Source organism: Trichosurus vulpecula, chromosome 6 (genome assembly GCF_011100635.1).
Source record: "Trichosurus vulpecula isolate mTriVul1 chromosome 6, mTriVul1.pri, whole genome shotgun sequence".
NCBI lineage: Eukaryota > Metazoa > Chordata > Mammalia > Diprotodontia > Phalangeridae > Trichosurus > Trichosurus vulpecula.
In genome coordinates, this window is record NC_050578.1 from 212,826,635 (window position 1) to 212,848,954 (window position 22,320).

A 22,320-nucleotide genomic window follows, 5' to 3' on the forward strand; every position below is an offset into this window, starting at 1 on the left:
TTTCCTGATTCCAGGCCTGGCACTCCGTCCACTGAACCAACTGTTCTAACCGCTGAGCAATCCATCTGCATCTGCCTCGGGTCGAGGCATGGAGTAGCTGTGATCTGCATTAGTGGAGAGAGCGCCTGAACCAACAAAATCATCTATCTTTTGAAGAATTAAAGCATATGTTTGCCTGTTCGTGTGCTGTATGCTTTAGTAGATATTTACACCCCTATGTAGATATAGATATGTGTCAGGAACTGTGCCGAGTGCTGGAGACACAAAAGAAGACAGCCACACAAGAACAGTGGGGGAGAGGGCATACGATAAATAGAAGCTATTGATATAGCTATCTATAGATATAGATAGATAGACACCAGACAGGTCACATGACTGTGCTTGAAATAACAGTTACTATGACGGGAAGATGCCCCTAAAGAGACAATGCAGAAAGAAAGCAGCAGCATGGTGTCACATCGAAGCAGGACACTTCAAACGCAAAATTAGAATGGACCACATCCTGTGCCCAGGATCTTTTAATCCACCTACCCACACATGCTTGTGGAATGCTTGATTCCTGAGAGGCAAGCTGGCGTACAGAAGAGAGTAAGAGGCTTGTAGCCAAGAAGATCCGGCTTTGAATCCTGATATTTATTAGCTTTGTGACCCTTGGCGAGTCACTTAATCTCTAGGCGCCTCCCACAAATCTAGAATTTATCTGCTGGACCCCATGTGGGTCCCAACTGGTAGAGATAGCTGTCACAGTTATAGATAGGAGATGGATGGTAACCACGCCCAGAGCGACCCATGCTTACAAAATCACAGATTCCTGGAATATTTGTCTGTAACGTGGAGGGGATGATGATGGCTGCTTGGTGGTGGGGGTTGGGGCTTGGGTTGGGGGCTGGAGGCAAAGATGTTTCTGTCCTCCAACAATTCAACTAATATTTAGTAATGTTCAGAGTAAACTTTGAGTAGGAGCATCATGAGCAGGGACTGACCTTTTAGGTTTGCTCCAAGACTGGACCTGGTCTGTATGATCCCAAGCCTGGGGATACGGGGTCATAGGTTACATATAAAATGAGGTTGGATGAGAACAATGCTTCTCAAACTTTATGATCTCAGAATGGTCTCATAGTGCCATTTATATGGCACTTATGTGCCAGGCTCTGTGCCAAGAGTTTTACAATAATTATCTCATTTGATTTTCATGACAACCCTGGGAGGTATGTGCTATATTTTTTTTTGATGGGGGAAGGCAGGGCAATTGGGGTTAAGTGATTTGCCCAAGGTCACACAACTAGTAAGTGTGTCAAGTGTCTGAGGCCATATTTGAACTCGGGTCCTCCTGACCCCAGGGTCGGTGCTCTACTCACTGTGCCACCAGCTGCCCCAGTTTGTGCAATTTCTATCCCCATTTTACAAGGAGGAAACTGAAGCAAACAGGGGTTAAATGACTTGCTAAGGGTCACACAGTAAGGCTGGATTTGCACTCAGTTCTTCCTGACTGCAAGCCCAGAACTCTATCCATTGCACCACCTGGTTACACTCTTTGCACTCTTAAAAATTATTGAAGACCTGCCCTTCCCAACCCAAAGAGTTTTTGTTTATGTGGGCTATATCTATTAATATTTATCATATTAGAAATTCAAATATGTTGTTAATATGAAAATAGTTTTGACCTTGCAGACCTTTAGGGAAGGGTCTTTGGGGGCCCCCTGAAAGGGTTTTGAGGACCCCCAGGAATGCTAAGACCAAACTTTGAGAACCAATGGACCATAGGTAGCTCTGAGTCTATGAATCAATTGTCTCAGTTTTTAGTACTTTCCTACCGGTTGGAAATTACCTTGTGTTTGTATCTCTCTGTCTCTCTCTGTCTCTGTCTGTCTGTCTGTCTGTCTGTCTGTCTCTGTCTGTCTGTCTCTCTCTCTCTCTCTGAATCTCTCTCTCTCTCTCTCTCTGTCTCTGTCTCTCTCTCTCTCTGTCTCTCCCTGTCTCTCTCTCTCTCTCTCTCTCTGTCTCTCTCTCTCTCTCTCTCGGATTCTTAGTTTTGTCCCTTATTCCCAGGCCTCACACCTGCGTTTGGAATACAGCAGGTGGCTAATAAACGCTTGTTGAACGGAATTGAGTCAAGTCAGTGAAAGCCACTGAACCCAGGAGCCCGATCCTCTAGGAATCGTCTGTTGGGAGAATGCAAGAAATCCAGAAGTGGAGTGCACGGATATGGAGGACAGACAGCATAGTAACAATTGGGGGAACTAGGGAAGAGTTGAGCCTTGAAAAAAGAGGAGGATTGTAAGAGATGGAGGCAAGGAGAGAATTCCAGGGATGGTGGTGGTGGCGGCAGCGCCTTTTTGCAAATGCAAGGAGGTAGGAGATGACACAACCTATTCAGGGAAAAGCGAGTAATCCATTTTGGCTGGAACAAAGAATTTGTGAAGTGGACTAGGAGAGTAAGACTAGAAAGATATATGGAAGCCAGACTGTGGAAGGGCTTCAGGGTCAGGCTGAGTGGGCTGCACTTTCTCCTAGAAGTCAGAGGAGGCCTCTGAATGTTTTTGGGCAGGTGTGTGATAGGGTCACTATTGTGCCTGGTAGTCTGAGGGAGCGAGGTGCTGAAGAAGGATGCTTCTACAGGGAGCATTTTCCGACCCCTCTTAATTCTAGTGTTCTCCTTCTCTGAACGATTTCCTATATTCCTTGTACATAGCTTTGTTTGCTTCTTATCCTCCTCTCCCCTATTAGAATGTGAGCTCCTTGAGGGCAGGAACTATCTTTTGCCTTTCTTTGTATCCCCAGCACCTAGCACAATGCCTAGCACACAGAAGGCACTTAATAAATACGGATTCTGTGAATAGATAGTAGCAGGCAGATGTGATAGATGTCAGGGAGGCAGAATCAATGAGATGTGGTAACTCTTTGGATGGGGTAGCTAGGCGGTGTAGTGAATAGAACACCAGGGCTGGAGTTAGGAGGACCTGATTTCAAATCCAGCCTCAGACACTTGCTGGCTATGTGACCCTTGCCAAGTCACTTAACCCTGTTTGCTTCAATTTCTTCATCTATAAAGTGAGCTGGAGAAGGAAATGGCAAACCACTCCAGTATCTTTGCCAAGAAAACCCTAAATGGGGTCAGGAAGAGTCAGATACAACTGAACAACAACAGCAACAATCATAACAATGACAAAGCCCTTTAGATGTGAGAGGAGTGGTGAAGGAGAGGGAGAAACCGCAAATGGCTCCAAGGTGACTGGGAGAATGGTAGAACCCTCAGCAGAGGCAGAGAAATCTAGTACTGGTTTGGGGGAGTGGAAAAGGAGAGGATAATGGATATACTGAGCTTGAGATATCTAAAGGGGAAGACAATAAACATTTATTATGTACCTACTTTGTGCCAGGCACCGGGTATACAGATTAAAAGAATGAAACAATCCCTACTGACAATGAGGTTACATTCTAAGGTTGGGGAGAGAGGGAGATGACAAAGACATATAAATATATTCAGTATAAATACACTGTTCATAAAGATGAATATATATAAAGTAGTGAAGTACCAGGTACTTTGGGAGGGATCAGGAAAGACTTAAGGGAGAAAATGGTATTTGCTTTGTATCTCAAAGAGAGGAACTCTCTAAGGCAGAGTGTGTGTTCTAGGCAGGGGACATAGAGGAACATGGCATGTGTGGGGAACAAAGAGGTGGCCTTTGGCTGGATCACAAGAGCCACCTGTCTGACCTCTTGTATTCAGTCTTCCACAATTCTCCTTCCCCCTCAGAGCAGCGCCCCTCAGGGCTCAGTCCTAGGCTCTGTCCTTCCCTACTCTCTAGCTTGGTCATCTCATCATGCGCAGATGACTCCCACCCCCAATTTCTGTAATAGACTTTGGTCCTACATTGTCACCTGGGGGCAGGTGTCTAGGGTTGTGTCTCAGCGTCCCTGTGGCATCTCAAATGGAACATAGCAGAACTCTTCCATCTTTCCCTTTAAACTCTCCCCTTCTCAAAACTGCATTATTTCTATTGAGGACACTGCTATCTTCCCCATCCTCCCAGCCACTCAGGTTCACAAACCTGGACTCTTCCTTGACTCTTCATTCTCCCTCCCCTCCCCCCATAGTCAAGTCCTGCCAATTTTCTTTCTGCAGTCTCTCGAATTGAGCCCCTCCTCTTTACTCACACAGCCACCACTTAGCTCAAGTCCTCATTATCTTTTGCTTGTAATATTTTAATAGTGTCTTCACTAAGTTGTTTCCTAGCCTCCAGTCTCTTTCCCCTCTGATCTTTCCAGCACGAAGATGACCAAATAATCTTTCTAAGGCATAGGTTTGCCTATCACTCCCCTGCTCAAAACACGTCAGTGGTTCCCTATGGCATACTAGGATTCAGTACAAAATTCTCAACCTGGTAACTGAGCTCCTCCTCGATCTAATTCCCAAGTCTCTCTAGACTTATTTTGCCTTGTTCTCCCACACACACTCTGTTTTCTGGACTACTAGCTATTTCCTCAGCTTTCAGTTCCTTTAGATCCTCCCTCTGTGCATTTGCACCAGTTGTCCCCATACCTGGAATGCAGTCCCTTATCATCTCTGCCTCTCCGAACCATTTTTTACCCTTCAAGGTTCAAGTTCAGGGGCCATCTCCTCCACGAAGTCTTCCCTAAAACTCTCACTTGTTACTGCTCTCTTCCTCCTCAAATGTATTTACCTTTTTGTATAGTGTTGTATTCTTTCCAGGAAAAACCTGGGATAGGGGTCTCCCTCTGGTGAACCTGTTTCTGGGATTATCATGGTGCCATGTCAGGGAAGGGCTTGAAGGGACTATGGAGCATATGTAGACATTCTGTAACTGGTTCCAGTTGGCTGACCGTGTGTTGAAGAGGAAACTTTTTGATTGGTTGCAGAGGCATTCAAAAAAGTCTGTCACCTTTAGCTATGGTCTCTTTGCCTCATTTGCTTTTAGAGGATCTCGGTGAAGGGAGTGGAAGATCTCGGTGAAGGGAGTGGAGTTGCCAACCTTAGGAGTTTCAAAAAGTTGGGAGAGAGCCACAGGAATTTTAGAGTCTGAGGCCAGGCTGAGCTTTTCAACCAGCATAACATTGATACCTCCAGGGAACTTCAGTTCCTTTCTGAAACTGAGGCAAGAGGTCATCAAGCAGAGAGGCTGACTTTGTACATGAATTTAGTGAGACCAAAGCTATGTAGGAACTGAGCTAAATTAAACAACTCATTTTCCTACCCCTGATTAAGGTGGTATAGGGGGAAAAGTCTCCAGAGATGTTAGGGGAATGTGTGTATGTTTGTTTTAGTTTATGTCTTTGAAGCAAATATTCTTTTGTAAAGGCTTTAGTGGTTCAGTCGTTTTCACTTGTATTCAACTCTTTGTGATCCCATTTGGATTTTTTCTGGCAAAGATATTAGAGTGATTTGCCATTTCTTCTCCAGCTCATTTTACAGAGGAAGAAACTGAGGCAAATAGGATTAAGTGACTCGTCCAAGATCACACAGCTATAAGTGTCCGAGGCCAGATTTGAACTCAGGAAGATAATTCTAGGCCCAGAACTATCCACTGTGCCGCCTAACTGCCCATTTGTAAAGGCTAATGGATATTAAATGGCACGGGAGTTACTGGTCCCCTAACCATGGGGGCTCAAGCTAATGCATTAGAGAGAAGCCTCTCTGAGGGGGTGATGTAGCACTCTGGTCCTGAGGGAGTGGCGCCAGATCAGACACACTCCTCCTTGAGTACAGGGACCAGTTCTGGTTTTGTATTTGTAGTCCTTGGCAAGGTGCCTTGCGCACAGTTGTTGTTCCTCCTTCATTTTTTGAAGAAGACCAATGACTTTGTTGGAATGATGTCTTGACTTGCAAGTAAGTTGAATTTAAGTTAGGCAGAGCTGTGCAAAGTCCTCAGCCTCATTGTCTCTTCCGGAATGGCAAGAGAAAAGTCACGACATCTTTGCTAGGTGCTTAATAAATGTTTGGTGAATCAAATTGAAAGACAATTGCCACTCAAGACCACTCTGGGAAACTGGCCAGATCTGTAACCTGTCCAAAGAGGCCTGAAAACATAAATGGTATTCAGGATCATCTTCCTGAACTATGTGCACATGCCCTCTCCTCTCCCCATGCCCTTTGTTGAGTCCCATCCATTGCCACCATGTTCTATTACCCAGACTAATCAGACCCAGTCTGACCCAGGTGGCAAGCTGACACAAGATAATGTTCATTTTTTTCTCTCCTCCTTTACATCTAAGCAAAATATGTAGAATATTTACAATTTTAAAAAAACCCAAAACATCCTGCTGCAGGGAGGGCACAATACCTCTATTTAACTTCTTTCTGTAAGTACAGTAAATATAGTGTGGGAAAAAGGTTGGCTTGAAAGTATGATTTTAAAAATATAATTCATTTTAATTCAGTACTTGTAGCGTACTGCATTGTGAAATTCAATAGCTGTGGTTACCAAGAATTTCCTTTAAATTTTACTGCAAAATATCTTTATCGTAACTCTCAAGAAACAAAACAGCCCTCAAGTGTCACTCCAGTTCATTAATGCTTCTTACTCCTTCCATGGCCTTTTTGTTCAAAGAAACTTCAAGGCTTCCATGTTCACTTTATGGATCCTTTTCATTTTAAAGGGCCTTTTGCTTACATTCCCCAAACCACTGCTTCACTGGAAGCAGATGGCACTTGCTGAAGGAACACAGTTGGGTGAACCAATGCTGACCACTTGAACATGTGGTGGGTGTGCTTGGAATCTGATCTCTCTCCTGCTGGACAATTAGTCAAGAACTTTGCGTGGTCACCGAGAGCAAACCCCTAGTAAAGACTGTTGGGCCAGTTCTTTTGTCCTGCCCCATACTGGGGATAAGGGAAAAGAAATGCTTCAAAGGCCTCCCAACCTGCCTCTTGCCTTGCTCTATACAACTCTGACCCACCATGGGGTCTATGTTGAATCTCTCTTTGGGAGGCCTCACCCACTGGGTTGGTGTCGTGGCTGCCAAGTCTGATTTCTAGGTACACGTTGCTGCCAGGAAGCCCGGTTATCTCTTATTTCTTTACTTGGCCCCTCCCACTGCAGCACTTCAGTGTTTTGAAGGTGATATTTTAGCAGGAACAAAGTCAGACAAGAAGAACAGGTCCATGAGAGATTACCTGACATTCAGTTTTAGCCTCATATCCTGTAATCATGAGGGAATGCCTTATTGAAAAGGGGAATCCTAGTCTGATGCTACCTGAACTCTGTGGACAACCTTCCAGCACTCAAGCCACCTTGGGAACCCCTAGGCTTCCACCTCTGTAAGGGAGAGCTTCCCGGGTTCATATTTCCTCCCTGGCCATTGCACTCCTGGCCTCAACTTTAGTCATATTGTTTTTCCTTCTTGGAATGCTCCTGCTGGTCCTCTCTGCCTAGTCAATCCCTATCTGTAGGGCCAAGTAAATTTTCTACCTCTTCCTACAATCCTTCCTCAATTCTTTCAGCATACACTGATATCTCGCTTTTCTGATCTATCACAATCACTGTTTGTACCCTTTTGGGGGGATACAACCATATGAGAATAATTATTCACATTTATATGGGGCTTTAAAGAATGCACAGGACTTTCCTCATGTAATGGGAGTCTGGTGTGTGCACAGTCCCCATCAGCTTGCTTGGCTGATGCAACCTCTCCCCAAGGGGGATTCTGAGGAGCTGGCTTCATGAAATCATAATGTCTTATGAATGAAGTGCCTTTGAGAGACCATAGAGTGTGGGTAGGCATTACATAACATGGCGAAAAAGTCTCTCGGATTGGCTTTAGAAGCCTTCAAGAAGGCCTGTCAGTTTTGGCTCCCTCCTCCTTCATTCAGTGACTCTTTTGTTTATGGTGTCTATTGAGAGACCATGTGGTAAGGGTGAAGGCCTTTAAGGCTCTTTACCCTCACTGAGACCATATGGCCCCTGAGAAATAGGCCTTGGCCCTTGGCCTTTGACTTTGTGCTTTTCCACTAGAGGTGAAGGGAATGGAACCTCTGGCCTTGGGAATTGCAAAGATTGGAAGAACAAGTCACAGGAATCTAGGAATCACCATCCATGCCGGGTTTTGCACCCAGTGCAGCATCAATGGCCCGAGGGAACAGGACTCCATCTTCAGCAGTGGCCTTCAGGACCCCAGTACAGCAGAAGGACTCACCTGGCACTTGTGTTATAACTAGACATGAATTGGGTAGGACCAATGCATGTGTTTGGGGAAATGCCTGTATATTTGTTCTTGCTATAATATCTTTGTGAAGCTGAGTGATGTTAAAGTAAAAGGAAATGGAGTGCTAGTCACTGTCTTCTGAACAATAGGGGTGAGTGGCCAAGGGCAGTAAAGAAGAAATACTGCAACCCCTTGGGTGCCCATCCAGAATCCTTCACAGGGGCAGCTAGGTGGCGCAGTGAGTAGAGCACCGGCCCTGGAGTCAGGAGGACTTGAGTTCAAAGCCGACCTCAGACACTTGACACACTTACTAGTTGTGTGACCTTGGGCGGGTCACTTAACCCCAATTGCCCTGCCTTCCCCCTTCCAAAAAACAAAAACGAATAAAGAAAAAACCAGGATCCTCTGCAGCCTGGCTTGAGAGAGCCCAGGGGTGAGCTTTATGCTCACCACAACTGTGAAGCAGGGAGTGCAAATACAGTCATCTCCACCTTACCGATGAGAAAAGAGAGGCTCTGAGAATTTACCGACTTCCCCATACATAAGCGAGTGACCAAGGTGCCAGACTGAATGATGAACGCTGTTATCACCTCTCATTTCTATCACACTTTAAAATTTACCAAGTTTTTTTCCTCACAAACACAATTTAAGGTAGAGAATTAAAGTATTCTTCCCATTTTACAGATGAGGAAACTGAAGGTCAAAGAGGCAAAAAGACTTGTCAATGGGTCCAGAAAAAAAAATGGCAGAACCAAAGCTGGAATGCAGGCCTCTCAATTCCCAATGGGCTCTCTTTCTACCATATCATACTTTCCCTTGATAAGCTCATCAAGATTTACTTTTAACCCTACTATGTTTTGGTTCATTTAAGGAAGAAGGGTTGTTGTTGCTGGGGTTTTGTTTGTTTGTTTGTTTTGGTCCTTTGCTTAGGCCAGGAGAACTGAGAAGTCTTGGGTACTCCCCAGGGGCCAAGGCAGGAAGTAGTGGTAACTATGACAGAGAGGCCTAGTGGTTTGGGTCAGTCAGAGAAGGAAGGCAAGCCTCTCTCTTCTGCTTGGGCCACTTCTTTACAATGCCATAATAGAAATAGAGTCACAGAATTTCAGAACTGAAGGGAACCCCAGAGGCCACCTAGTCCAACCCATACTCTGCAAAAGAATCTCTTTTACAACAATCAAGTCAGGAGTGGAGGGGAGGGGAGAAGCCAGTTTGAGGGAAAGCTAATGAGGCTGGTTTTAAACATGTTGAATTTCCAATGGCTGTCATGACATCTAAGTGAAGAGGCTCAGGGGACAGCTGGGAAGGAGGGTTCAGTTTATGAAGAAAGGATGAGGTTATGTAGATTTGATAGTAAGATTTATATGGCACCTTAAGGTTTGCAAAGTACTTTGTATGTTAATTTGGGAGTGATCCTCACAGAGATAACAACTGGAATTATGGAAATAGATGAGATTATCAAGGAAGAAAGTAATAGAGAGATTAGGGATGAGAAGAAAGCTTTGAGGAGCATCCATCCTGGGGAAGTGAGTGGAGGAAGAGAAATCAGTGAAGGGGACAAAGGAGTGGATCTAATTGGGAGAGAGCCAGGGTAGGTTCCACTTACAGAATTCAAGGAAGGAGTGGATAGTCAGCACCATGAAACAACCAAGAGAGGTCAAGGAGGATAAGGACTGAGCCAAGGTTATTAGATTTGGCCTTTAAGAAGTTATGAAACCATAAACTGTTAGAGCTGGAAGGTCCCTTGGAGAAAAATTTGTATGACACCCTCACTTTGCAAATGAGTAAAGTGATGTCTATGGAAGTTACATGGCTCACTGGTGACCTTGGAGACAGTATTTTCACTAGGGTGCTGATGACAAGAACCAGACTGCCAGGGAATGGAAAGTGAGTGGGTAGTGAGGAAGTACTTGCTGAACTGAATTAACCTTTTTGAAGAGGCCTAATAATTACCTCCTTTGAAGCAGTGAGGTATCCCTACCTTCATACTTTTAAGAGAAGGTGTTAGATGCAGGGGCTGGGTAAAGAAGAAATGGGCTTATGGCTCAAGGCAAGGGGTTTTGGCCAGGAGTCTTCCTTGTTCCCCTTTACCTCCTGGGAGGAGGGAGGTGAGGGATAACATCCCTTCTCCCATAATAGAGTTTGGTGAACCTTCTGTTATGACTCTCTAGGAACTACATAACACTGTGACTTCTGGGAGGGTGTTGTTTCTGGGATAGACTTGACTCAGGTCAGTTCTGGCAGCTGATCTTGGATATTGGAATGAAATGAAATTCTTATAAATCATTTGACAATTAACAAAAGGATATTTACTTAGCCACAACAGGATAGGCAGACGAGGAAGACAGCCTGAAATGATTTGAATGAATGGAGCCCCTCTGCCTCTGGGTTGCGCACTGTAGTGCTCTGGATAAGCATCACTCCATGTCTGTAAGTTCTCATGGCTCCGTTGTACTCAGGTGGACAGGAAGTGATGTCAATGGCTAGAGCCTTCTATCCTTTGAGTCAATTAAGTTTTGACAATGAAGGAAAACAAGCTTAACATGCATAGAGGTAGAGTATTAGAATACTGTTCCTGGGGCAGCTGGGTGGGGCAGTGAATAAAGTACCCGCCCTGGAGTCAGGAGGACCTGAGTTCAAATCTGCCCTCAGACACTTGACACATGTACTAGCTATGTGACCTTGGGCAAGTCACTGAATCCCAATTGCCTTGCCAAAAAAAAGAATTAAAAGTTAGAGTGTTTTTCCCTCCACAGGGCCCCTGCTCTTATGCCTCTTGAGAAGGAACTTAAGATCAAAAGCACGGTAGCCCACTGGCTTGATTCTTGTCACCTGGTGGTTAAAATTGATGGCTGCTATTTTTAAATTTTAAAGGGGTGAACTTGCAGATGCATATGCTAGGCTTGGGATACATTTTTAAATTGGATGCATTTCTTATGTATTTATACGATTAAGTTTAAAGGATCTGAGAGACACCAAATCATTCATTTTTACAGCGTACTTGTTAAAAAGAAGGCAGACACTAAGAGAAAGCAAGACAAACAATTATCCTTCCTGTGCTACCACTCCTTTACTCTTAGAGGCTAGTATTGATTTGGTTTAGTGTTTTGGGATCCACCCTGGGCTAAGCCTTTGGGTGATTTTCCATCTGAAGGACACAGGAAAGATCAGATAGGTTGTGGAGACAGGGGTCTAATCTAGGACAGTTGTATTCTAGGGATTCAACCAAACTAGACTGATCCTAAAACCCTGCATCATAGCTGCTTAAGAGTTGGAAGGCCAATAGTAGGTCATTGAGTTCATCTGAATCTCTGTCTTCAACATCTCTGACAACTGTCTGTTGGGAAGCCTTCAGTGATGGGGAATGCATTACCTCTTGGGGCAGTTCATTCAGTTTGGACAGCTCCAATTTTTAGCAAGTTTTTCCTTAGGTTGAACTGAAACCTGCCTCTCCACAACTGTTCCCCCCTGGCTCTTAGGGCTGTCCTCTGAGTCAAGCATAGTAAGTCTTATCTCTCTTCCCCAGGGTAGCCTTTCATATACTTGAAGACAGCAATCAGCTTCCCCTATCTCTTCTTTTCCAGGATGTCCTGCCTGGGATCATACCGTACCCTCAGGGCTTGTTCCACATTGGCATGAATCCTAGGGATCTCTGGCTAAACTGGGATTCCAGGAGAAGAGCCCATGTAGTAAACAGCTGGCCACCTTCTTTGTGATTCTTCCCATGCTTCTGTGATAGGAATAGGACCAGGAGCCATTTTCTGTGTTTCAGAGTGGCAAGTAGAGGGTACTGCTACTTTCTCACTTCAATTTCTCACTCTCATTTAGCACAATGGGCGCTGAAGCCCTGGAATATAGCTGACAGGAGGAACAGCATTCCCAGATTAGTTGGGGGAAGCCAGAGGAGTCGGGGAAACAAGAGACAGTCTCTGGATAACATAGTGGGAAGCATATGGGAAACATTATCTGAATTATAGAGTAGTGAATACTTGTTTCAGGATGGTAACATATAAGTGGGGAAAATCATAGAATGTTAGAGCTAGAAGGGACTTTGGAACATTGAACAAAGAATGTCAGGGCTAGAAGGGACCTCAGAATAACATAAAATGTCAGAAATACAAGGGCCCTCAGAGATCATCAGTTCAGTTTCACTCAAGGGGCATTTGTTAAGTCTCTAACTTGACAGACGGACAAATTGAGACCTAGGAAGGGATTGGCCCAAAGTCATAGAGTGAAAGTAAAAATGGTGGCAGAGCCAAAGATGGGATTCAGCCTTCCTGCTTCTCAATTTAGTTACCAATGTGTGTAGACCCAGAGGCACATAGCTTGGGCTGTGCACTAAGGATGATAGCTCTGCTCCCACCGAGGTTAGAGTGGACAAAAAATTTTTGTGAGATCCACATTGCAATCAGTGCCAGTGTTCATCATGCCAGCTAACTTTTGGCAAAGTTAACTATACATAGGAAGTGTAGATGTGAATAGCGACATCAGGACATGGGGAGCACAGCTTTGGCTCAGCTCAGCTTGGCTGTTGCTGTCTGGTAAGCCTTTACAATTCCCCCACATCTACCCATGTTTAGTCTGTGTGGCCCTGGTCACTAGTGCTCTAAGAGAGGTGGTGAGGCATTCATGTGGCATTTTTGTGTTCCCTGGGTCTACGTGTAGATTTGTGGTGTGACTTTATGCTATTCTAAAGCCTGGACTGAGATCCCTTCGAAAAAGGGATCCATGTGATAATATACGTCCTGGATTTGGTATAGAGCTGCACATTTGATCCTTAGCAACTGTGCTCAGTCGTCTCTAGAGAAGGAGTTCTCAGCAGTAGGCTGGGATATGATACCAGTTCTTTTTCCATTCTATCATGAAATTAAGACATCTATAATGCTGTAAAGTAGTGAGATATAATACCCCCAGTGGCCCTAATATAATCAAGGGAGTTAGTCCAGACATACTCAGAGACACACGGCCCTACCTTCTCTTTAAGTTCTTAAAAGGCAACTTCAATTAGGATCAATCGTTCGGTGGAGGATTTCCAGGTCTGTCATAGAACAGCTTCCAATGGGATAAATGCTGTTTCTGAAAAGTGAAATCAAATGACAATCCTCAATTAATATTACGTTACTAGTGATGATTTTAATGTTCCTAAATATATGAGATGTTCAAACTAAATGAAAGGTCATTTGTTTTTTAAAGAAGGGAACAACATGTCTCCAACCCATTGAATTCTTTAAAAGAATTACCTGAATGGTGGCATAAGGGGACAGGTGGATATCCTTTAATCAGACTTTCTAAAGGTCTTTGACAAACACTCACAAAAGGTGAACTTGGTAACCATGAAGTGGGGGGTGGGGGGGGCGCAAGCCTGTCAAGGATTAAGAACGGGCAGAAATGCAGCAGACAAAGAGGCCACCAAGTCCCCCCTATGGAAAGAAAGTAATGGTAGGTTGTCAAAGGATCAACCAATTTCAGTGTAAGGAAGCAATGGCAGAATATAATCTTATCTCTTGGGTGTCCAAGTAGAGGCAGGAAAAAAATAAACTAGAAGTTAGGAAATGAGGATAAAGGCAACTTACTGTCATTTGTCTAGGTAGAAGAGATCCAACTCTCAAGGATGGTAACTTGAGTATAGATTCACATGGATTTTGTGAGTGTGGGTAAAAATAATTGTTTGGGGAGGATTAAATGACTGGCAGATGCAGATTAGATGTGTTTTTTTTTTTCTGTCACTGCTGTGGAAATCAAAACCTTTTCCATGTTGGATTTCCTGTCCCTTAGGAACCTGAACATCTCTGCCCCTCCTCCCACCACTTTCCCCATTGCCGTCTGCACCTGGCCCCTATTTTTTTTTAACCTAGAATAAATTGTGCCCTTTTCTTAGGTTTTAGGTTCTTCATCTCTCAGACCTGCTTCCAATTTGAACATTCTTGAACATCTTGATTTTTTTGGAGCAGGAATTCTATTTGGGATTCTGAAAGCTAAAACAGGATGATACAGAGACTTTGCATCTTCCTTACCAGCACTGTGACTGCAGGTGCAAGTGTGGTTAGAGACCTTCTGGGTGAGGGCTGAATGCTGATCTATTAAGTGGTTTTGCAAATAGCTACTTGCTCAACCACCCAGGCCAAGTAATGGCTAGGTTGTACAAGTTAGAAAGAATGCTGACTGCATTCGCCCTTCCCACTTCCACTCTTCCCCTTCCTCCAACCCATTTTTCATATAGTGAATAATTTCTTATGCATTTCTTCTCCTCGAAATCACTCTATGGTTCCCCATAAACCACTGAATAAAATTTGAACTCCTCACCCTGGCACTCAAGGACCTTTATCACTTGGTGTTGCTTTTGTATTTTATCTTAAATTTTCTTCTATTGCTTTTGGATTTCAGAAGAGGATCATGGTGGTGGGCAAGAATCAGTGCCCTATCAAAAGAGATTAAAAAAAAAAGAGCCTAAAAGAAAGAGGTTGATCCATTTTGGGAGGATTGATGTGATGTCAAGGCACTAGGGAATGCTCTCTATATTCAATGTTGTCAAGACAGTGGTCACAAGGACTCAAGAGGAAAAACTGTTTCTGATGGTCTCAAGGTTGTGTTTTTGAAGTAAGCCTTGCTGATCTGAATGATGAGGTTGCTTTTTTAAAATTCAAGCTGATTACTGAAGATGTTCGGGGTAAAAACTCTTTAATTCCCATGGAATAGACCTCACCAGGATAAGATGTGCTCCATGGTCCAAAAAGGGACAGATTAGGATTGGACTTCATGTTGAACATTTAAAGAAGGGAACAACATGTCTCCAACCCATTGAATTCTTTAAAAAAAAAATTAGCTGAATGGTGGCATAAGGGGACAGGTGGATATCCTTTAATCAGACTTTCTAAAGGTCTTTGACAAACAAAACCACCAATGACTACTTGTTCTACCCATTCTGGGTTGATTTTGCCACAAAGCATTAACAACTAGATCTTTGAGAGTTTTTATGCCCAACACCAACAAGTCTGTCAAATTCACAAGGAGATGATGACCCAGGAAGGAGAGACAAATGACTTCAAAGAATCTGTCAATAAAATGATTCCAGAAAGCAATGAAAAAGACAAAGATAAAGCTTCCCAGTATATTTACTATCTCTAAGATATGTTTGTTCAAAAAGTCAAGATGCTCAAGAAACTCAAGTTTGAACTGGGAAAACTGATGGAACTGCATGGTGAAGATGGTGGCTCTTGAAAACATTCTGGGGATGAAACAGGCACAAAAGTTGAAAGGGTGGGTGGATATGAGCCACCAGTTCAAGAATCTGTCAAAAAAGGTGTAAAATTTGAAAAATAAAAATCTGTCATAGATAACTTATTGATATCTTTTGTCTTTATATCATCTTTATTTCCCAATATGTATCTTCCCCATCCTCTACCCAGAGTGCCAGCCTTTATAACACATATAAAAAAGAAAAACATTCAGCAAAACTAGCCAACACATCAGCTTGTCTGATGGGAAATGCAGTATTCCACACCCATAGTCTTTCACTTCTGCAAAGAAGAGAGAGGTGTGTTCTCATTTCTCTTCTTCAGAACCAAGCTTGTTTATCATAATAACATAGGGTTTGTTTTCTGTTTTGTCATTATTCTTTTCATTTACATTACTGTAGTCATTGTCTCTACTGGTTTCCTGGTTCTGTTGACTTCACTTTGCATCAGTTCAGATATCTTGTCATGCTTCTCTGTAGTCTCCAGTCATCATTTCTCACCATGCAATAGGAATCCATTACATTTCTATTACAAGTTTAAGAGCATCTACTTTGTTTCTAGTGCTTTGTTAGTGGTCACTCTATTTTTTCAACCTTATGTCATACCACTTCCATGTGTTTGATATTTCAGTCAAACTGGAATACACCCATAATATACACACCTTACTTTCCCACCTCATTGCTTTTGCTCACACTTGTTCCCTGTGCCTAAAATGCTCTCTACACTCTGTTTATCTGTTGAAATCCTATCTTTAAAAACTAACTCAAATGCCACCTCCTCCAGGGAGCTTTGACTGGATCCTCCATAGTTAGTATGGACTATTATTCTCTTTTGGCTTTTCATATCACTGTTTACAACTGTCTTCCTCACTGATCTTGCATGTTATGTCCCTAGATCCTTCACTTACTGGCTGTATGGCTGAAGGCAAGTCCTTTAACCCTTGTGAGCCCCCTCCATCTACAAAGTGTGGATAATAATTTTTGCATTACCTATCACACAGAGTTGCGAAGAAAGCACTTTGTAAAGCTCAAATTACAATACAGGGTGTCCTAAAAGTCTTTGTGCAATTTTAAGCTTTAATAGCTTAAAATGGCATGATGATTGTTGGGACACACTATATATATGAGTTATATATCAGTTGTAAGTAAACTTCCATGAGGGCAGAGACCATGTCATATAATTTTTGGGTCTTTCTCAATACAGTGCAGTGCTCTGTATGTAACAAGGTACTTAATAAATGTTTCTCAAATATTACTACTCATTCCTTTTTCAAAACAGGGCATAGTGGTACCTTTTGGGGAATTATTTGAAAAGTTACATTATAAAAAATTGAATCATTGGTTTAGATTTCTGGAAGCATATTAAAGTCTACTTTTTCTTAAAGGAAAAATTAAGAAATAATAATTTTCCCAAAGTCCTTTCCATATTTACCTGAACGAAGAAAACCTTGAAAAAAGAGAAAGAATCTAAAAACTTAAGTTGTAACTCGAAAGCAGGAATCAACATATGATCTTTTTGGGAGATTTTTATAGGAGAAAAGAATCCAGAAGCAAAATCTAATTTTAAAAAATAAGAATTATAAAACTATTTTATTCCATTGAGATCTGTGGATTAGGACTAATATACTAAGGATATTATCAAAAGGGGCAAAAAGGCTTATCTGTTCAAAAACTTTATACAAAAAAACTAACAAAACTATAAACAACTCATATATCCAGTGACTAACCAAAGGCCAAACAATCTGTGTAATTGGAATTTAATGGAATATGATTAGAAAATTAGAGTTAGAAGGAACTTCAGGAGCCATATAGTCCACTCATAATAATCACTGAATCAACAAGCACTTATTAAGTTTTGAATGTGTATCAGGCATTATGTTAGGCATCTGAGATACAAAGACTAAAAATGAAATAATCTCTATCCTCAAAGGATTTACATCCTATCAGTGACCTAATATATTCAGAACCCCTTCAAGCACGAGAAATGTACCGCCTCCTAATCAGCCCATTCCACTTTGGGAGAGCTCTAATTATTTGGAAGTTTTTTCCTGACATTAAGAGTCAATTGGCCTCCTTACAACTTACTGGTTCTGCCTTTTGGGGCCAAAAAAGAACAAATCTAATTCTTCTAAGTGTTACATCTTTAACTATGTGAAGACAACTATCATGTTTCCTGTAAGTCTTCTCCAGGCTAAACATACTCATCTCTTCCAACTGATCCCCATATGACACAGACTCAAGGTCCTTCACTAGTTGCCCTCCTTTGGACCCTCCAGATATCTACTATGGTAACTAGATCTCAACTAAACATAATATTTCAAATGAGGTCTGATGAGGGCAGAATATAGTGGGATTATCATAACTTCCCTCCCTATTCCTGGAAGTTGTGATTCTTTTAATGCAGCCCAAGATCTCACTAGCTTTTTCAGCTGTCATATCACCCTAAATCCCCTATATCTTTTTCAGATAAGTTGCTATTTAACCATATCTCCCTTATCCACTGTTTGTGAAACTGACTTTTTGAAGCCAAGTATAAGACTTTATAAATATGAATTTCATTTTATTAAATTTAGCTAATGTTTGAACCTATCAAGATCCTTTTGGATCCAGCCTTTGCCTTTCCTCATTAATTATCTCCTCAGTTGTGTGGCATCTGAATATCTGATAAGCATACCATTATAACTTTATCCATCTCACTCGTAAAAAATGTTAAACTGAACAGGGATAAGTGTGGATCTCTGGGATACTCCACTGGACACATCATTCCATGTTGTTACTGAATCATTAACAACTACACTTTGAGTCTGGCCAAATAGCTAGCTCTGAATCTAATCATCTACTCTACATCTTTCTATCTTCTCCAAAAGAACGGTATGAAAAGCTTTATTGAAAATTCTGCCAAAATCTAGGTAAACTAGATCTCCATCATTCCCTTCGCCTATCAGTTTGGTAATTATTTTAAAAAAAAGAATTGAGGTTAGTTTGTCATTATCTGTTCTTGATGAAGTCATGCTGGCTCTTTATAATTACCATTTTCTTTTCTATAGATTCACTATCTCTTGAATGGTCTAGAATGTCTAACCTTACAGCTTGAAACTTAAAACTACACAGAAATTTTTGGGACACTGTGTATATACTTATTTTTTTCCTTCCTCCACCCCTTTTAAAGGCCTTTTGTACCATAAGAAAAATACAAAGAAATGACAAGACTTGGATGAAGTTATGCAGAGTAAAAAAAGGAGATCCTACACAATGTATGTATTTCCTATGATTACATAAAAATATTAGCAACAACATTGCACTCCAGTTGCACACATACAAAAGAGATTAGATAAGGATAACAGAACTAAGATAACTTTTGTTAGTTAACATATAATTTTTATTAAAAAAAACTATGAATGTAGAATTTGTGGGTTTATATGATCTTTTTCATTTGATTATTTTTTATTGTGAGCTACTTAATTTAGAAATAAAATAAAAAAAAAGATTCAGGTCCATGGGCTGGACTTAAAGTCCTTCACTCAAAACACATTTAAAGCAACTCATTTTTGCCATCACATGACCCGGAAAAAAGTAGGGAGGAAGATAAGAATGTGAAGGCATTTCATAATTCATTTAAACAATCAGGCTTCCTAAAAGTTTGAATGAAAAAGAAAAATGAAAGCAAACAAAAGAGAGTAAATATTAAGAAAGGGACACTGAAAGGAAGTAAATGACACAATCTAAATCTAATATAAAATTGGAAAGGTGCCTTTTTTAGGAATCTCCTTTATAAAAGGAATTAAATTTAGTTTAATAAAAATGTTTAAAGCACCTGTTATCTGAATGACCCAGGGATGGCCTCTGAAAAAAGGTGATGAACTTCGTGTCCATAAAAACACATGAAACTGTATTCTGAAGAATGAAGGAGATGGGGGAGTAGTGCAGAGAAAGATGGGTTATGATCACTATGAGTGGAATAAGCACCTAGAAGGAGAAATCAGAAGTTTGAAAATATTAAAGTTATGGACCAGGCTCTGTGCTTGTCACTGTGGATGGACGTGAAATCAGACATGTTTCTTTGTGCTCAAGGGGTTCACAAACAAATAAGGGGGATTCAGTGTGTATAGCTACGACATGAGATAGAATGTGCTAAGTGTAAAGGAGATGTCCGGGCAAAATGCAATAAAAAAAGAATGTAAAGAGAGATGGATTACTTCCAGCTGGAAAGAATGGGAAGGGGGGAGGGGAGGCGCAGAGGTAGCTTTATGGAAGAGGTGGCATCTGGCCTTGAAAGCAAAGGGTTTTAACTAGAGGAGATGCGGATGGAGGTTTCCTTCTAGGCAGTAGGCAGCATGAGCCAAGGCAGGGAGACGAGAGGAGGGAGAACGTGAGCAACAACATGAATTGAACTATTTGGGAATTTGGGGTCTTAGTGATTCATGTCATTGACTAACTCAGATGGGGAAAAGATGAGACTTATTACACTTGGATCCAGGGGCAGAACCAAAAGTAATGAGTGGCAGTTACACAGAGACATATTTTCACTCAATACAAGAAAAAAATAATTAAAGCTGTCCAGAAGTGGCACTGAGTACCTCAGAGATGGTAGGCTCACCGCCATGTGTATCCTGCTTGGGTCCATGTTTAATTAGATTGCTCGATCAATTATTAAGGATCCAGTACGTGCCAGGCCCAGTCCAATCGCTGGGAATGCAAAGACAAAAATAAAATAGCTACTGGCTTCAAGGAGCTTACTTTCTATCAGGAAATAACAGCTTATTGACTGACATAATAAAGTGCAAAATGATAATAGCTAACACTTATAAAGCACTGACTATGTTCCAGGCACTGCGCTGAGTGCTTTATAATTATTATCCCATTTAAAACCCTGGGAGATGGGTGTTATTATTATCTTCATTTTACAGGTGAGGAAATTGAGGCAGGCAGTGCTCAAGTGACTTGCCCAAGGTCACATATCTAGTAAGTATCAGAGGCTGGATTTGAACTCAAGTCTTCCTGATTCCAGGCTCAATGCTCTATCTACTACCACCTAGCTGCCCCAGTGTATGCAATGTAAATACATGGTATTTGTGCATAGTGGGTTTTTTCCTTACAGGGGAAGGGTTGGGGGTGAAGGCACGAGATGACTTCTGAGGTTCCTTCCAATTCTGAGATGAGTATCAGGCGCTATCTGTGCCACGGGTTGATTAGGACATGTACAACTTTAGAGGGACAATGGAAATCCTTATCTTCTAGGACAGAGTTCTTCAGCCAGGTCCATTTGAGAGTCCATGGATCAGGGGATCTATGAACTTGCATGGGAAAATACTACTTTTTATTTTTATAAATCTCTAACCGAAACTTAGCATTTGTTTCAATTATGAATTGATGAAACTCTATGAATTTGAGCAGGGGTCCACAGGTTATACTACCACCAAGGGGTCTAGGACACACACACACACACACACACACACACACACACACACACACACAAGGACCCTTGCTTTAGGTGCTGAGTCTAATGCTCTTTCCCTCTTCTGGCATGCCCAGCTTCCTCTTTTTCATCAATTCACATCCTAGTTTCTTGGAGAAACGGCTCAGGGTATCACTTCTATGAGAGAGAAGGCTCTCCCCTGACTCTGCCAGCCCTCACCGATTTCTCTAAAGTGTTTGTAGACCACACCGTCCATCCACTCCAGCAGCCACAGCTCCACGAGACTCTGAGTGATCCCCAGTCCTCTGCCCCATTAGATTCGTTGTCTCTTTTAGTCATCAGCACCACCATTTCTCCATCCTCTCAGGTCTGGATCCTGGTGACATGACGCTGAGGGAGACAGAGTTTTGAAAAAAACACTGTCCTCTGCCCTAAGGGAGCTCGGAGTTTGAGAGGGAGACATGACACATGAAATAATCAGACATGTGTCATCGACCTGGCCATGTCTCTTCTTTGTTCAAAACTCTTCAATAGCTAATGGCAAGTATACTCCTTAACTTGGCATGACCCTGAACAAGTCACTTTTCTTTTAGACTCCGTTTCCTCATCTGTAAAATGAGGATAATATAATTTATCTCCCAGGGTTGTTGTGTGGATTGAATTACATATCCCATGGAAAGCTTTAAAATGTCATATAAATATTAGCTTTTATTATAATTCAACATCCACCCTAATACCACCCTTCCTTTTCTGCCTTATTTCATTCATATTCTATATACTCTCCAACTTGTGTTTTTAAGATCCTCTCCCCCTCCTCCTGCTGAGCTCTCCTTCTTTGGAGTCACCTCCAAGGCCAGCCCCTCCAGGACTCCTGGCTTCCTGATACCTGTTAGGTCTTCGCTCTTCTCTTATCAGACCTCACACATCAGTTTTCTCACACCTCTCAAATGAATTGCCAAGTCAATATTTTATTAAGCATGTATTTGGTAGGAGGCACTGGGCTGAGTGCTGCTGGGCCCCCAAACACAGATGAAAACAGCCTCTGGGGGAGACCCCAGATAAGCAAATACGAACCACTGGGGGAAGTGGCAACAAGTGGGTGATGGGGAGAGGGCCTCCAGTGAGTGGTGGCCCTTGGGTTGAGCCTTGACTGGATTCTAGGATGTGGAGGTGACGAGGGGATCGTGTGCTAGGGCTTCAGAGCAACACAGAAAGGAGACGTTATGGTAGGTAAGGGTGACAGGAAGTAAGCTTGGTGGGGTGGAACTAAGTGATGGAAGTGATGGGGAGCCAGATTGAGGAGGGCTTGAAATGCCATGAGAAGGCTTTGTATTTTACCTTGGGGAGGGGCGGGAGTGGGTCCTTCTCCTAATGGGGGCCAGTGATTTCCCAGGTTTAGATTTCACTGGTGAAGGGAACTGACAGTGAATTAGTCTCTCCACTGATGTAGACGCTCAACACTGGGCAACTTTTAGTCTTAGGGAGATTCCTGGGTGCTCCTAGAGAAGCA

General features: G+C 42.3%; 1 pseudogene; it reads left to right on the forward strand.

Annotated features, from left to right (window-relative positions):
- The first annotated feature begins 8,054 nt into the window (after positions 1-8,054).
- Positions 8,055-21,198, forward strand: LOC118854899 (annotated as a pseudogene).
- Positions 21,199-22,320: the final 1,122 nt, after the last annotated feature.